We start from the raw sequence: 17,967 nt of genomic DNA on the forward strand, positions 1-17,967 counted from the left end.
TGTTGTTTTTGCTGGCCAGCAGTATTTTTGTGTTGTCGTGAACGATTCAGTCCCGTACCCCTTGTGAATGGAAGACTTTGTTTGCTTGTTGAAAAGACTAAAAGCACGTGGATATATAGAGAGCTGGGACTTGGTTTATTTTCTATGCCATTTGATTCTTTACAGAAACTGAAGTATTTGATACAGTGCACTCTGGTCCAAGTGTAAATATTGCTATCAGGAGTCTGAGGTATTTACTTGTTGGTTACATCAGCATATGTGTGTGTGTGTGTGTGTGTGTGTGTGTGTGTGTGTGTGTGTGTGTGTGTGTGTGTGTGCGCGCACGCAAGTGTGTGTGCGTGCGTGTGTATGTGTGTGTGTACCTCCATAGTGGTATAATGAAAAAAATACAGTGATTGAGAACGTTGAAGTAACAATATGTTAAAGATACAATTATATATGCTTATCTGATAGAATGTTGAATTATTATGGCATTCGAATTGCTTTATAATGTTGCCTCACATGCAGGCGGGCAGGCAGGCAGGCAGGCACACACACACACACACACACACACACACACACACACTCGTTGATTTGACTGAAAGGTTACGAAAAAAGGAAATGCACATTTGGTGCATTGCAATCAACTAGTTTGTAATTTAGGAAAAGTCAGGGTCTTCATTGAAGTGAACACTCAATGCAAGCTGCCAACCTACTCAGTAGCAATGAAGGGTTCGACACGTCGCCCAAGACACAGAGGAGCATGGATCAAAGCGGTGAACATTCAGTTCCCACCTGGCCACTCCGCCTGCTGAGTCACGCTGACATTGTTTCCTGTTTGATTTACTCATTACAAGCAAAAACAGGTAAAAGTTGCAGAGAGATTGTCTTAAAATGAGTCGACGTGTCTCACTTAAATCCTACCTGTTTGTCAGTTTCCATTTAAATATCAAAAAAAAAAAAAAAAAATCAAACTGAAAAACTTGGTGAGAGATTTTTGTGGCGTGAACAAGTCACAGCTTTTGGGTATTTTTGCAGAACTAACAACAACGGGATGGGTGGGACACCGCCAGGCCTGTAGATGACACGTCAACACGTCAACACATGCGCAGAGGTCACCTTCGTCTCGTTTGACAAGAGAGATAAAGGAGCAGAGAACGATGAGCGGCTGAATGCAGGCAGTGTTCTTGCTGCGGAGACACAAATGTATGACGAACAGTAAACGATCAGAATGCTCTGCTGTGTGAGCACATCAGCAGACGTGCCCCAGAGCTGCTGGGACTGATGACAAACAGGGAATACCAGAGTCAGTGAATGGCTCCATTGAAGTCAAGCTCTTGATTATTGTACAGAGCTAGCTGAGTGGAGCTATCACATGCTGAATATCAAATATAGACAGAGCTGGAGGTGCAGATGCTCCCAAATGAAGCTGTCTGGAGGGGTAGCAAGCCAGTAAAAGTCCCAGTCAGTCTTTATAATGGTCAGAAAATGACAGAGCAGGCTCGCTTTATCCTCCAATGTTCTTCTTCCAGGACAGACTATGTGTCGTCTTTTGCTTCCAACAGCAACCAACCACAGAGATAGAACATCTTGTTTCCTTATCTGTCTGGTTCCACGCTGATGCTCTTTATAGCTCCATGAAGAATGGATTTGAAAGGATGGACAGGGAGAATGTGTCTTTGATTGTATCCATGGTGATATCCCAGGGATCAGGCTACATTTTCTGCTTCATTGATACATGTATTTCAAGATCAGTTAAACGTTCATGGCTGACAACAGTGATCATAATCTTTGGAGACCATCGATTATCTCTGCTCTCCAGTGAAAATATTGTATTTCTTGTCTGCTTTTCACAACATCCTACTGGGCCTTACACTTCTTATCTGTCTTTTCTATTTGTTCTTCCCACAGCAGTGAGGAGATGTGGGATTCAAGATGCTGACAGCTAAATCTTCTTGCAACTTCCATCCTGTTAGAGCTAAATATGGACACGTTGTAATTAACATAAGTAAACAGAGCAATAAGCGCTACTTCTGGTTTTACTAGCCGGTTCTTAATGTGTCTTAATTTATGCTGAAGCAAATGACATTGAATTTTTCATTTATTCAGTGTCTAAGTCCAGCAAGCGTATATACAGTACAAATTATACAACAATATGCGATACAAATCGCAAAAGTGGAAGTAGAGAGCTGTCAGTCAGTCTGTTAGTGAGCTACACTTTAAAACACAAACACGGGGGACTGTCTCTTTCTTTATCTCTGCCCCCTCTCCTGCTCTCTTTCCCCCCAACCGGTCAAAGCAGAAGGTCGTCCCCACTGATCCTGAATCTGCTCGACGTTCCTGCCTGTTAAAAGGAAGGTTTTCGTCACCACTGTTGCAAGATGTGCTGCTGATGGAGAATTGTTGGGTGGAGGTTCATTGAAGGAGTGGTGCTGGACCTGCTCTACTTGGAAAGAGTCATGAGATGACTTTTGTTGTGATTTGGCGCTAGACAAATAAAACTGACTTGACTTGACTACATTAAACAAGAAAACATGAGATTGTGACAGGTCGAATAAAACTGACTCGACAACTTGAATTGACTTGCAAAAAAACAAAAACAAAGAGGGGCGGATTATATTTTTGTCTTATGTTTTATATTCCATCTGTACTCAAACAGGTATTTCATTATTTTCAGGAGAGAAAAATGCTGTAACAAACAGCCAGAATCAGTGACTTTACGGAGCTTGAAGCTAAAAAGTACCGTTGATTTGTCATTTCCCTTCAACTCACTGCTCCCCTGAGGAAGTCTGAGCACAAATCTTGAACAGGAACTGTTGTTACTATCCAACCATACAGTCAAGCTGCAGTTGCATCAAAAAAAAAAGGAAAAAGAAAAAGCGGGAACTGAAATGTTGTTCCTTTTTCTTAGAATCTATCTTATTGCTGAGTACAGGAAGTATCAACGCGCTCCCCCACCACATTACACCTCTCTGCTCGCTTCCGCCGAGCGACGCCTCACACCTGTGAACATCTGCAGCCGTGTCAGCACAGTTAAGGTGTGAAACTATTTCAGCAGCTGGGGAGGTTTACCTCAACCATGACATGCTTTATGAAACCAACGTGCAAACCATACTTGCTTCGCCTATTTTCAGCATTTGAGCTTAGATGAGAGTATTTTTTCATTTTATCATTTCGCTGTGGCTTGTTCTCCTGCGATGGCTGAATAACAGCGTCTGACGGGGGGGGGGGGGGGGGATAGAATGTCTGTTCTCTCAACAAAGCTGCTCCTAATAAGCTCTAATCATGAATGGGATGACCTTCAATCAGGAATGATAATTAAATCCCGATTTGTGCTATTTCATTAAAATCAAAATTAGCCTGAACGAAAGCATTATTACAGACCAGATCCTGTAAAAGAAACATCCAATTCCTCAGCCCCCCTCTAAGCAACAGCATTATTACATTATTACCACCGGCACAAAATGACTGATACGAACTGATTCATGTTTTTTCAATTGGGTAAAGAAACTGTCTTTTTTCCTATATTTAATGATGTGTGGTATTTCAGATGTGTTTTACTACACTCTTTTGATAAAAACAGGGAAAAGCTCACCACAGGAGCCAATCAAGGACAATCAACATCGACTGTGTCCGCTGCGTGGTATCGCCATTTAGAATGTAACCTGCTAAATCAGCATTAATTTAGGGCAAAAGAAAAAGAAGTAGGTTCATTGAGATCCTTGCAATTATACAAACTAAACAATCCCTTAGCTGCAATCATAATGACTTCACATTTGTGTCTTTCTTGCACTGCACTTGGATGAGAACCTCGATCGCGTATGCACCTCGTCATTATCACGCTTCAAATGATCTTGTAAAATGACTGAAGGACGACACACTGAGTATAAACGGAAGATACTGGCATGAGGAAGGCACGACAGTCAAAAATGTTAAGGTGATAAAAAGCGTGCAATTTTATGATTCTCTTTAGTTGGACATTAAAAAAGCCAGTAAACTGAAACAAAACAAACAAAAAAACCGTCCAAAAACCTGAAAAGAGTACGTTTTCCAGGCTTGATTGTGCTGCAGCCAAAAGTCTCTCTTTGGCCTTCGCTCGGTGCTTTGCTGTGTAACTTGACCTTTGATACATTCCTTTAAGAGAGATTAAAACATCCTTGCTGAGGCACCGTGAGGAGGGGACGATGGAGAAAGATGGAACACACCTCCTCTTCAGCTCCTCCTGTTTAAATCTGTCCTTAAGTTTTTGGGGTTTGTTTGTGCGTGTGAATGTTGGGTTTTTTTGGTTGTTGTTGTTTTTTTTGTACTTTCTCCGTTTTGGAAGTGATCCTGTATTTTTCAGTGCAGCTGAGGTTTAAGAACACTTTAAGTCACGATGATGGCTGACAGGATTTTATGGTGCACTTTGGAGCTGCAGATTACAGTTGTGGGAGGACAGTTTGTCTTTTCCTGCTGTGTCCTTTGTTTGGGCCTTAGGGATTGTGAGGAAGGGAGAGATACAGCAACGGGTTTTCACATGGCTTTAGAGGTACCCTTATTTTTGATATAGTTTGTTTTTTATAACCCAAAACAAATTTTAAAACCTATTAGTTTGAACATATTATCAAGCCTAGTTCCCCCCCCCGCAGCACCGTAGCAAGATGTCTGGCAACATAAATATTTGTTTCACATTGCCATTTTGTCTAATTTTTATGTTCCTGTGGCAGCACAGTCAGTTTATGTAATACCACCATGATGTTGCTGTATGATCATAAAATGGCAACAAAGAGCACTAAATTGGCACGAATGAAAACTGCTCTAAAGGATCCCTTGATTTCGTCAGCACAAACTCCTGAACTGAGCTTCTAGCAACTATTTCCAAATGAAATGCTATGGAACATCAGACTGAGGCTGCAGCATATTAAGAACTATCACATGATACGTGATTTCCTCCCTGATGTTCTCTTCATGGTTAGCTCTATGACGCAAGGGTGCTACATGAGAACCGTCTTCGGGGTAGAACCATCCCTGCTCGCTCCTGCTAGATTTTAGACCGTAATAATGCAGTTTCCTTAATTCTGTGTTTTATTTTGTCTTGCAACGTAAAACGAGTCATTTTTATGTGTAGAATTTAAGCGAAACTTCACCCAAACAGAATATTTTGCCTTTCAAGTACTTACAAATAGCTTTATTACTTCTTTGTGACTCCAGAATGCAGAAAACTGTCCAAAAATGACCGTTTACAAGCTCTAAAGTGAACCGTCTGGGATAATCCAGCCGCATGCTCAGAAATCCAAAAATACTGCTTCTTTTCAACTTTGTTTGCTGATTCCATCTTGTCCCCCTGCAGCAATATTAAGACTTCCTGCGTGAGGAAGCTACAGCAAGCTAAAACTAATACCCTGTCCAGCTATAACTTCTCCCCATATGAGGATTCCAATGTTCCTAATAGTTTATCCATCCCATTTATCTGGATTAGGGTTGAAAAATCTAATTGTAGGTAACTAGAATCAGCAGAAATACTGTGTTTCTCTCACACCTGACTCCTTAATTTGTTTTAGCTCTGTTGAAGGCGAGAATTTACTGGCCAGATGAAACAAGCCGGAGAGGCTCGCCAGCTGTTCGCTCTATCTACAAGTGACCTACTGCCAAGAGCTGGCAGAGAGATGTCGCTAGATAACAAGGAGGGGGAGTGGGGGCGGGGGGTGGGGGTGGGGGTGGGGGTGACCCATTGCCCCACTGACAGAAAAACTTGAGGGAACATGAAGAATGTGCTCATACACATTCTTTTCTTGCTCACACACTTCCTCTTACACTGTGAAAGAATTGTCATCTGTTAGTAATCATCTCTCTCGGCCTGTTTTCCTCGCCCGCCCCCTTCTTCAGTTCATTGCTTTCACATGCCCAGACCAAACTGACAGTCTCCCCACCCCCCTCCTGCTGGCCGTGTACACACAATTCTTTACTGGCTGGATGGAGACCTCTACCCCCAGGGAGCACTCACAACACCAGCAATGATGTGATGGGCTGATAATCATCTCACACAACAAGGACGGAGGAGAACAGTTGCTCTCTCTGCTTCTCCTCCAGGAGAACTGGCTCCCTACATACATCTGTATAGACTGAAAGTCCACAACAAACTGTGATTTTCCTGCGGGGAGAGGGAAGGAGCGGTATTAAATCAGTCTTATCAATGGACCAGAGGAGAAAAGCAACATGAGGTGAAATGAAACATTGTGCATTTTTGAATTGAGCTGCCGAGCCTCAAACATGTTAATACGGGAGGTCTGCTGTTTGCTGTTGTGAGCAAGGATGACGGCGACAGAGCAACAAAGAAACAACAGCATCCAGGTGCTTCTTCCCAGAGCAACATCAACACATTGCTTTTGTTGTACAGTCTACACTGAACATAAATGCTTTAATTGTGATTATAGTGTTCATGGAACTGCGGTAGAGTTAATGGCTTCTGGAAAAAAGAGAGGGAAAAAAATCAATGTCTGGGCTGCATGTTATGTAATTATGGAGCCTTCCCCGGTTCTCTAAGAGAATAGAAAAACAGAGCTTGTATCTGGGGCCCAGCGAGGAGCCGCAATTACATACAACAGCAGACAACTCTGTCTTCAACCAACTCAATCAATGACTTATGACCGCTTGTACATAAGAGGCGACAAGAGGGCTGAAGGATTTCTCCTGACGTAAATGATGGGAAACTTATATCTATTTAACAAAGATGCACCAATATTTCTATATTACATGTATGTTGCCTATCACTTGTGATAGCAAGAGAAAGGTGGGGGTGGGGCAGCCCAAATCCTATACTCATACCAAGTCCTTCCTTAGTCACAGGAAGATGAGCCTATGGCCTGAGCAGTTTCTGAGCGAGCTGGACACTACAGTAGGGATGAGAGATCCACTCTTTCTTCAGATCCTGTTTAATGAAGATCACCAGATAAAAATCCAATCGGGGTGGGAGGGGTTACATCACTGATTGGCAGCAAGCATGGCGGACAGAGAGGTCACGTCTCCTATTTGGAAATTTGGGGGGTTTTACCCAGAAGCAAAAGTTGAGCCCATGGACGCTACACAGCCCATCTGCATTCTGCGCAAACGTTGGCTGCCAGGGAACAACAGACTTCTAATTCATTCGCGGACCTGCGGACTCACCATCCCTCTGAGGTTGCTAAACCATGTCAAGCTAGCACCGCTAATGAGCCCACCAGTCCTCGTTAATACCTGCTTTTGCAAATTATGTCAAATACAAGCCGGGCATATCAGATAGGTCGAGTGTACAGCGGCTGTTGCTGAAATATTTCAAAACATTTTATGATACTAAGGTAGTTAAGAGTTGGTCCAGTTGTCTTGGCAAGAAACACCCCTAGACTACGGCTCCTGGTAAATCCACATCTGCCTCTTCACCCCCGCTGGAAGACATTGAATGACGAGTGATAATAGTGAGGAGGAGTAGGACTGTACCGACCTCACTCTCCCGCCCGAGTCCATCTGTGTCCAGTAGCAAGAGAGAGTCAAGAGGAATTTTAAATTTTCATTTTAAAAATGTCTTCCTACCATGTTCATGCCACAGCTGTCGCCATCAGCTCGAGGTGACTGCTTTCATTATTGATTCATTATTGATTCATTATTGATTCATTCCAGATGAAGAGTCAAATTGGAGGTCATGCAACATATGTTTTCTCCTTAATAATCACCCTAAAACCCCCAAATCTCAGATAAGTGCAACTAAATTATGCAACTATCAGTTGGCATTTTTGGCTTGAAAGGTGAGAAGCAATTAATGATATCAATCAGAAGGTAATCAATAAGCACACGTATTAATAAATATGTTCAAATGATTTAAATTTATGCTCAAACTGGCTCCTCTTACTAGAGCCCTTTATAAATAATTACCATGAAATAATCCAGGAGACACTATCTGACAATGTGTGCAGTTCAATTAAAAAGGTGTCAAAGACGCACTTCACACCGAAGTCTTGGGTGATACTCGCTGGCTTACACAGGAAAACAAAAAAACCAAAACATTCATGTTTGTCACACTTGCTGTAATTGGCCAGAGCACCTTTTCAAGGTTTGTCAGCCATCTGTGATACACGCTGTCACCCCCCTGTCACAGGGTAGAGTTGAACCGCTCCTGAATACAAAAAGGATTTTTAACAGCAACAATGACCCCGTTCACACCATTAACACACATCTTTGCAGGTACAAGTGCGAAGCTCCTATAGTGCAGGTGCACATTAGTCCAAAACACACAATGAGGTTCTTTGAGATCCGATCACTCAAACCACATCAGGAGGTGGTCTGGAATGTGCACTCTGGAGCACAATACTGCAACTAGAATTAGCATTCAGGAAAAATTGAATTGCCAAGACTCTAATAAGTTAGCAAGTTAGCATGACAAAGGTCAGTTTGGGAACACCAAAGCTAAATATCTGCAGGATTGTCGACTAGCTGACTGTCTGAAGGAAGACAGTCCTAAGCAGAAGCCCACTGTAAGTGACCAACCAACACTTCACGTTTATAATAGGTTCTCCCTACTTGGCAACACACCAGTTGAGACAACAACTCTGGTACATGGATGTTCCATAATGAGAAACTGGGCCCCTGGAATGCACTTGACCATAGTCAAGTGCATTCCAGGGGCCAGAGCGGGCGATGTTGAGTCAAATTGAAAACTGTTGGCTAAAAGTAAACATAAATACAATAAAATCGTTATTCACGTCGGCGGTGATGACAACCAACTACGCCAGTCGGGGGTCTCGAAATTAATATTGAGTCTGTGTGTACATTTGCAAAGACGATGTCAGACTCCGTAGTGTCTCTGGACCTCTGCCTGATCGGACCAGCGACGACATGTTTAGCCGCATGTCGTCGTTCAACCACTGGCTGTCGAGGTGGTGTCCAGCAAACCAAGTGGGCTTCATAGATAATTGGAAAACTTTCTGGGGGAGACCTGGTCTGATTAGGAGAGACCACATTCATCCCACGTTGGACAGAGCTGCTCTCATCTCTAGAAATATGACCCAGTTTATAATAGAACCAAAACCCTGACAACCCAGAGTTCAGACCAGGAGGCAGAGCTGCCGTCTTACACGCTTCTCTGCGCGTCTGCTAGGGGGCAGTTACCCACCCAAAACTCCACAGAGACTGTGTCTGTCCCCCGACCACGTCAGTTTATTCACTCAAATTCTATTAGAAGAGGAGTCAGTTAGAAAAACCTAATCAAAATGAACGCAACCACTGAATTATCTCAAAAGAATATGAAAATTAGAGGCGGACAATTAAATATCAGATCTCTGATGCCCAAAACTGTTTCAGTAAACAAATGAATATCTGACAATTGCATTGACCTGCTCTGTCTCACTGAAACCTGGCTGGTGATGATGAGAATGTCAGTATAAACGAATCCACTCCTCCAGTCACATTGACACACATTCCTTGAGGCTCTGGCCGAGGAGGTGGAGTTGGTGCCATTTTTGACGAATCATGGAGAATTGTTGGGTGTAGATTCATTGAAGGAGTGTGGCAGTAGACCTGCTCTACTTGGAAAGTGTCATGACATCACTTTTGTCACATTTGGTGCTATATAAATAAAACTGACTTGACTTGACTACGTAAAACAAGAAAACAGGCTTTTGCAAATTGAGAAATTCCAGATCTACTTTGAGAGATGACATCTCAAATAAAAGAGACCTTTGGAAAAAGACAAAGTTGATATTGGCTCAGCACTGGTAGTCCCTTCATAGGTTCAAATCACATTCAGGGTCATTCACAAATAAACACAATACAGATCCATCAAAACTCCCAGAGAAACACTCTTGAGGGCTAAAATAAGCCACTGGAAAAAAAACTATGCAGCTGCATTTATGGCTGCTTTGTTATAATTGGTCTTTTTTTTTTTTTCTTAAAGAAGACTTAACATTACACGTCTTCAAGGAGCTTTTTAAAGAATTTGCCTTTGTAGAGAAAGTGTGCTAAGTGTGATTTGCTTTGACCATCAGTCATCCTTCACTTAAGGCCTAAAGCAAAATGAGAGATGGCAACAAAGACGTGCATGACTCAGCCTTGGTCGCGGCCTGTCTCACACATTCAATTTCAGAAGGTCAGATTCTGACAGATGAGGCTACGCTGTCTTTTGGGATCTAAACACAATGCACGGTGAACAAGACGTTACTGTACATGCATCAGTTGGCAGAGTGTGGGTGTCCATAGAAATGTGGAGTAAACACATAATGCTTCTAGGCTACTCAGAGGGAAGGACTGCGGGGTCTGCAGGGTCTACACCCAGCTGTTCTCTATCTTCATCTGACTCTCGGCCTTTACCTCCCCTCCTCCACCTCCGGGACAAACTTTCACTGAAGGTTTATTCGACTTCCTTCCTAACTTTCTGCTGTGTGTCTGCCTTGTCAAAACTCCGCTAAGCCACTAAAGGACAATTCATTTCCTGGTACTGACTCATACGTCAACTCCCCCCCGCCCCCCCTCCCCTCCCCTCTCCTCCCTCGGGTCCTTCATCCCTTCATCCTGCCTGAACAATCAAAATGGTTTTCCAGGGATTTTCCCTTGGAAAAGGCAGGCGTGTCTGACTCGGAGTTGCCAGTCATCATCTCAGCTGACATCACGAGCTGGATTAGAGCAGATAAACAGAAGAAAGCTCATTACTGATTTTAATCACTAGTAAAGTAAAGACACTGTGGGGATGCAGCCAAGTTCAAGCAAACTGTTTCCTTGGGAAAAAAATCAATGAAGGAACTGTGATAATATAAGCTGTTGCCAGGAGAGTGCTTAAAAACTGCCATCCTCCTGTAGGTTGGCTTTGTGAGGACCCGAGTGCTAATTAACACCTTGTCAGGGCTGCTGCCTGGAGTACGCCAATACATTTAGCTCACGTCGCACAATGGACGCACAATTCATTGCGTATCGTCCCGGGGTGGCAGTGTAATCAAGGCTGTTATTAATGTAAAGGGAGCTTTGACTTCTGGTGGGGACAGAAAATGTGCTGTTAAAATTAAATATGGTCTTTAAGAGACACACAAAGTTCCAGAGATATTAGTCTATGTGTGTGTGTGTGTGTGTGTGTGTGTGTGTGTGTGTGTGTGTGTGTGTGTGTGTGTGATACCAGGAGATATATGAATAATATACGATGATGAACCTGCTGACTCCTCATTAATAATATTCGAGGTGTTTGTGTAATTGTACACTTTCTATAAGTACACAGTCGATGGTGGGTGCTAAGATGTCCTTACAGATGCTACGAGCTATCAGCTAAATCTGATGTGACGATTCTCTTCTATCGAGGTGAAAGCCAAATGCACACGCCCCCTAACAAATTCACCAATAAACTAATGACCTCTAACATTACTAAAGCTGCAGATACTCCAAATTTGTATACTTCTGCCATGTGTGCATGTGACTATTAAATACTACTCAACTACAACCTATTATAGTTAGTTGGTAGGAATGCAGCGAAATAGTCAACTCACGAAACGATACGAAATATGAAACAGGGCTCACGATACAAAATACTCACTATACGAAATAAAGATGAAAGAAAATCAAAAATCAGAAATGCAAAAATCAAATATTCTTTATTTTCTTCCTTAATATGTAGGCATATAAGTTTTTGCTGCGTCAGTACAAAATAAAATGCTCTTTGCTTAAAAAAAAAGTGGTATTTTTCCCATATTTATACTACAATGCAAATACAAACATAAAATTTCAATGAAAGAAAGTGTTTTGTTGTTGTAAACAATGAGGAAAAATCGAGCGTTAGCGTTAGTTCTGTCAGGCCGTGGTAGTCAAGCGCTATTGGCTTCCCGTCCATCAATCAAACTGATCAATCAGCTGATCACAGCTGCTCAGCATCAGCTGATCAAATCCCTTGCTTCTGATTGGCCCCTCTCAACTTAAATGTCACCCCGCCTCAACTCCCGCTCTGCTAGCTTCTGGCTGCTGCCTGCTGCTGCTATCTGCTGCTATCTGCTGCTGCCTGCTGCTGCTGCTATCTACTGCTATCTGCTGCTATCTGCTGCTGCAATCTACTGCTATCTGCTGCTGCAATCTGCTGCTATCTGCTGCTGCAATCTACTGCTATCTGCTGCTGCTATCTGCTGCTGCTATCTGCTATCTACTGCTATCTGCTGCTATCTGCTATCTGCTATCTACTGCTATCTGCTATCTACTGCTATCTGCTGCTGCTATCTGCTGCTATCTGCTACTGCTATCTGCTGCTATCTACTGCTATCTGCTGCTATCTGCTATCTCCTGCGGCTGCTATTTGCTGTACAGTTGCTCCTGCTCGCAACTTGCTACCCTCCACCTCCCCAGCTCCACCTTGTCGTGTATACATGGCATAGATCGTTCCATGTCATGTTGCTTGCTCTGCTGCTGCCTGCTGCTGCTGCTATCTACTGCTATCTGCTGCTGCAATCTGCTGCTATCTGCTGCTGCAATCTACTGCTATCTGCTGCTGCTATCTGCTGCTGCTATCTGCTGCTGCTATCTACTGCTATCTGCTGCTGCTATCTGCTATCTGCTGCTATCTGCTATCTGCTGCTGCTATCTGCTATCTGCTACTGCTATCTGCTGCTATCTGCTGCTATCTGCTGCTATCTGCTGCTATCTGCTATCTCCTGCGGCTGCTATTTGCTGTACAGTTGCTCCTGCTCGCAACTTGCTACCCTCCACCTCCCCAGCTCTACCTTGTTGTGTATACATGGCATAGATCATTCCATGTCATGTTGCTTGCTCTGTTCACGGGGGTATGTGAACATACAATACTCTGAACAGAGCCATACTGCCAATTTGTACAATAATAAACAAATCAAGCTCATTATCATCTCTTGTGTTTCTTGACGTGAATGGACCTGACAGAACTGTATTCTTGAATGAAAAGGAAAATAAATATTAAACAATCCTCTCCTCAGGGCTGCAGTCTCATCTAGATCTAGAATGTCTGACCTCAGCGAACTGTAATATTTTGCCTTCAACAGGTGCATATTCTTCTGTCATGCCAGCAGTGCTCGCCACAGTCTTCGGTGTTGTGTACTGACATAGTTTGCACACGGTTTTTTTTTGTCCACAATCGTCTCACCGTTGCTTTGTCTTTAACATGGGAAGCCAAAATATGTCCATACGACCGATTTGTTTGATGAAGGAGCGTCCGCTACTTGTTCGACCTCGTCTTCCTCCATTTTGAAATACTGTAATTGTTTCGGTGCTTCTTCTTCTTCTTTGTTTTTTTTTACAGTGTTGTTGTTCTTTTTGTAATATGTGTATACAATAGGTGAGAGGGTCAAAAATCATCAGTGTTCGTGGTGCCCGCGTTTTTCTAACATTGTTTTTTATTTAGTCATTTTTTTCCGCGAAATTTCATAACAGCTCTATTAGTTGGAATACTTTCACGCGTCTGTGGGTTAGAGTAGTCAGATGAGGCTAACGCTAATGCTAGAAACCCTGAGGCTTTAGTTGGCATTCCAGGAGTCACCACTCACAGACACACACACAGAGACACGCACACACACTTACCTCCTAAGAATCATGCTCCATCTATTCTCTGTCCCCCTCCCTTTCTGCACCCACCGGAGCACATTCCCCTCTCGTTGGCTCCCGCGTGTCTTATTAACACCTCAAGAGAAGGAGCTCACTCCACTCAGGCCAACTTCACACACTCGAGACATGCGCTTGTCATTTGAGTGCCACTCAATTCAACAACACCATGAAACATGTCACTTCCTTTGTCCATATAAAGTGACATGACACAGCTTTCCTCCAAGGAGAGAAACTGATTCTGCTGGACTGAAGCCACAGACAATCAGATATCAAGTAATCAGTATTAATTAGCAGTTTCAGTTGGTGAAAAGTTTCATTTGAACAATTTGAACCATGGATCCGGACTGAGCCCTCCAGCTGCTCCAGCATCTCACCCAGTCTGACGTGGCTCCACTGCTGCAATTAAGACGCTTCACGTTGAAGTTTTTTGTGATTTTTTTTGTTTTTGTTTTGGGTGGTAAAAGTGGTAAATATGATTATTTTAAAACATAAAAACACGACCAAATGAGAAAAGATATATGCCATCACTTCCACAGAACAGATGAATATTTCAGTTGTCATCTTTTCATTTCATTGGAAGCAAAACATTCCATGCAGTAATGGAAAGTAACTATGTATGTTAAGTACTGTGATTGAGAACAATGTAGAGGTAGCTGTTTCCAGTATTTGTTTTCTAAGTATATATTGTACATTTTACTCTAGATTTGGCATGAAATGGACCAGAACATGACGACGATGATGTTCTTTAAAAAAATTCGGGTCTATTTTAACACAAACACAATGTCACATGATTTTGGGGTCAGTCATTCCAGGTTTGAGTTCTGGAGAACACGGACAACATCAAGAATGTGTACTTTGAATTTTGATACATAAACTCTGTATCAAGTCCTTCTCTACTTTTACTTTAGTAATATTTTAAAAGGTGTTTTGTCTGGGTATTTCTACTTTTACTTCAGGAGAGGGACTTTTCTACCTCGACTCCCAAACCATAGACACATTAACAGCAGGGGTAAACAGTCGCGTCACAGTAGGCTTGTGTGAAAGTCCACATCTCAAATCGTTCTTTAAATCTCTGTTATTGTGTAAATTAAACACACTGAAGGTAAAGGACGGTCTCTTCCTCCTCATCTCAGTCACTGTGTCATAGATGTGACAGATTAATGGGAAGGGTTGTGTTATCTATGTGAATGTGACAGAGCGTGGTGTGTCACGTCGGTTTGTTGTGATTCCACTGACACGGTGAAGTGTGACGATGTGTAATGGGCTCTTATCATGAGCAGTTATGCTGCCGCATTGATTGCCTTATTCTCATGGGAACCGCATTTCCCATAAACCCGCTTCCTTCAATGTTGTGACGCATGCAGAGGTTGCTAACTCTGCCTTGCTAATAGTACATGATGGATTGGGTTTTTGTTTTTTTAAGTCTGCCTGGTTTCATTCAAATGGTTTCATTAAAAGTTTGCAAAAGTTATTCGTAGTGACTGAATTGATACATTTAAGCGCGATACATTTTCAGCTTAATCCCCCAGGAAGATAACTTTAGTGGGTTTCTGCTAGGAAAGAAAAGAGTCTCTCCGTCTCTCTCTACAATCAACAAATAATCCAGCCAGATCATCTACAGAAGATGTTTTTTTCTCCAATGGTGTAATGGATGCCGTGTTTCATTTTTGCACCATTTGGGCAATATATGAGTGTAACTAATTTACAATGTTGGATTTAAATACTCCAGAGAAATAATGTAGGTGTTCATTTGCATATAGAGAGGAGAAATAAGAACCCGTCGCCCGGGATGCTTGTGGAGCCGAATTCTGAAGTCAGGTATTAACGCGTGAACTCGGGGAAGCCTGCAGCTGATTGGTTCCCTGAGTCTCCATGTCAACACTGGGTCTGAACAGGGTCCCTGAAGTGCTTCGGCCCCCCTCCAATCTAAAGTCCTCGCACAGCACCTGGTCTAGGGTCTGGGTGTACAGGGCGAACGAAGGACATGGTTTGCTATAATATATCATCTTTCACCTCACGATGCAATATTTTGTTGTTCTAATGCCTTTTCATGGGGTATTTTGTTCCGGTTATGTAAGCAAGTTACAGATATTTTATCCTGGAGTAATATTGGAGTGCTGTATTATCGTAATGAGACACTTTAACACAACTTCTCTTTGTTATCTAATTATGAGGCACATTTAGGATGAAACCAATACTTTCTTTCAGCACTTTTCTAGTAATGATCTTGGCCTTCAAACACTCCCTGGCCGTGTTCCAGCCACGTCCCAGTAGATAAAATAAACTCGGTTCCCAGTAACATTCCCAGTAAATCCTCCCTCATCAAAGCAACTGCTTCCCAAGACTCTGTCCTTCTTTCTTTGACCTACATTCACTGCTCCAAACCAAACTTGTGCATTTCGCTTGGACTCAACTGTTAAATAAACACAGCCTGAGCCAAGCGTCTGTCCTGTATTGCTCCCTGCACAGCCCGGACTCGACGGACCGCCCCCTTTTTTCCTCTGCCTTTCCGTCTCACATCTCTTCTTACTCCAACTCGTCAATGCGTTTCCAAGCAACCAGTATGTGCAGACTTTAACGCTGGAATACTCAATGAGCCACCCGTTGAGGTTGACTTGCAATCACTCAACTCTTGTGAAGTGACGCATATGCGGTGCAGCGCTTCCCACGTCCCTTCACAACAGATTAACAATCACTCTGACAAAAAAGCACATTTCAATACAAAAGCTGTGGTGTATGTACGCCATTATAATACACACACAGATTATAACAGGGAGCTGAAGGGGGTTCACACACAGCTCTTTGTAAAGCACGGTAATACTCCTACCTCATCTCACCTGCTGACCTTTTTATATTCAGATGGTATTCATTTAATTATGGCTGCCAAGGTTTCTCTGTTTGTCTTTTTATTTTCTTTTTTTAGCAGAATTGTAATTTTCACAAAGAATGTGCCCATAATACTGTCTAGATGGTGAAATTTAATGCATTTATCCAGTCCTTGATCTGTAACGTCCACGGGGCAAAGCTTATTTTGAAGAATCGCTTTAGAAAAGGGCAATAAAAAACTGCAAATTTGAGCAAACTTTCAACCCCCCCCCCAAAAAAAATGGTTTCATGCTCACTCTAGGTGTTATTTTTTCTTCCTTTTATTGAAAAGGAAATATCCACAAAGTTTTTATGTGCTCCAGTTGATGGAAACCCAACTTACAGTACGTGAGTTCACATAAGAGTGAGTTCAAACGCATCAGGCCTGATGGAAAATTATGTATTTTATGGGTCTCAAGCATCGGTGTGCAAAAATGACACCTTGAAATGTCTATCATGACCTAAACCCAACAGGGGGCGCATCATTTGGCTTTTAATTTGGGATTCTTTTGCCATATCCAGGGGTCCTAAGGGATTTTTTCTGATTGCTCAGCGTAGACAAGACACCTCAGCGACTGTCACACGAAGCGGTTGTGGTGGGATGGCGAATTTTGATGATTCTCCACGAAAAATGAAACGGTTATAACTCTGATAAATGTCCCTCCCTCAAGACATCTCCAAAATCTACAGCGTTGACCAGATCCCCTTCAGATTTGACCGGTAAAACCCTGGTGCTACTCGATACTGGCTTACTTTTGTTGCTATTACACACAGCTGTCATTCCTTTCTACCAACAAAAAAAGAATGATGTGACACCCCAGAGTGGCCATAGACAGAAAAAAAATGTTAATACACTGATATATTTGAGCAATTGAGCTCTCAGGATGCTATTGTACACACACCAGGTACAACAACATTGTAAATATATCTGAAGATTCAAATTTCCAAACGTGACTTATGATTAAAATGCAAAGAGTCATTCATGCAAATTCGTACATACACGTTTGTTCTTACACGCATAGGACAAATTCAGCCCTCAGTTTAGTCTAACAGACAGGAAGCAACGCTTGATGGCAAGAAATACAAATATTCATCAAGCTTTGCCACCTGTCTCGAAGACTAAATTGAGGCCCGGTGAGTTTTCACACCACAGTATGATTTCACCGGAGCAGATAACACTGGTCGGCGCAGCCAGCTGTGACACAAGTGTGCAGCGACAGCCTCCAACAGACGTCAGAATATCAGACAAGACAAAAAGAGGTAGATTCAGGTCATTTCATGGATGAAAGGAAATAAAAAATTAGCAGAAGTGTATCCGACATCACAAGAGTGTGTGTTTAGAGACTTCGGCTCCACACCATAGCCATGCAATTCCACAGTATAATATTATTTTAACTCTTCTCTGATAAATCCTCAGGTCCACAGTGTAATGAGAACCTCCCCTTTAGGTTAGGAGTCCCTGCTCTGGAAAACGGAGGCGAGGCGCTCAGACATGTTCTCTCCTCCTCCAAGCTTTAGCAGCACGTTAAGTGTTGCACCTTGGGAGTCTCGGCACGTCTTTAGCTAATGTGCACACATCAG

At 42.6% G+C, this 17,967-nt stretch overlaps 1 protein-coding gene across 1 annotated transcript in view; it reads right to left on the minus strand.

Annotated features, from left to right (window-relative positions):
• Positions 1-17,967, minus strand: part of adam19a (ADAM metallopeptidase domain 19a) — a 158,976-nt gene that overhangs the window by 72,770 nt on the left and 68,239 nt on the right. The window lies entirely within an intron of this gene.

The sequence above is a fragment of the Aulostomus chinensis genome, chromosome 24, assembly GCF_037954235.1.
Source record: "Aulostomus chinensis isolate RoL2024-O1b breed Wild chromosome 24, RoL_Achi_v1.0, whole genome shotgun sequence".
NCBI lineage: Eukaryota > Metazoa > Chordata > Actinopteri > Syngnathiformes > Aulostomidae > Aulostomus > Aulostomus chinensis.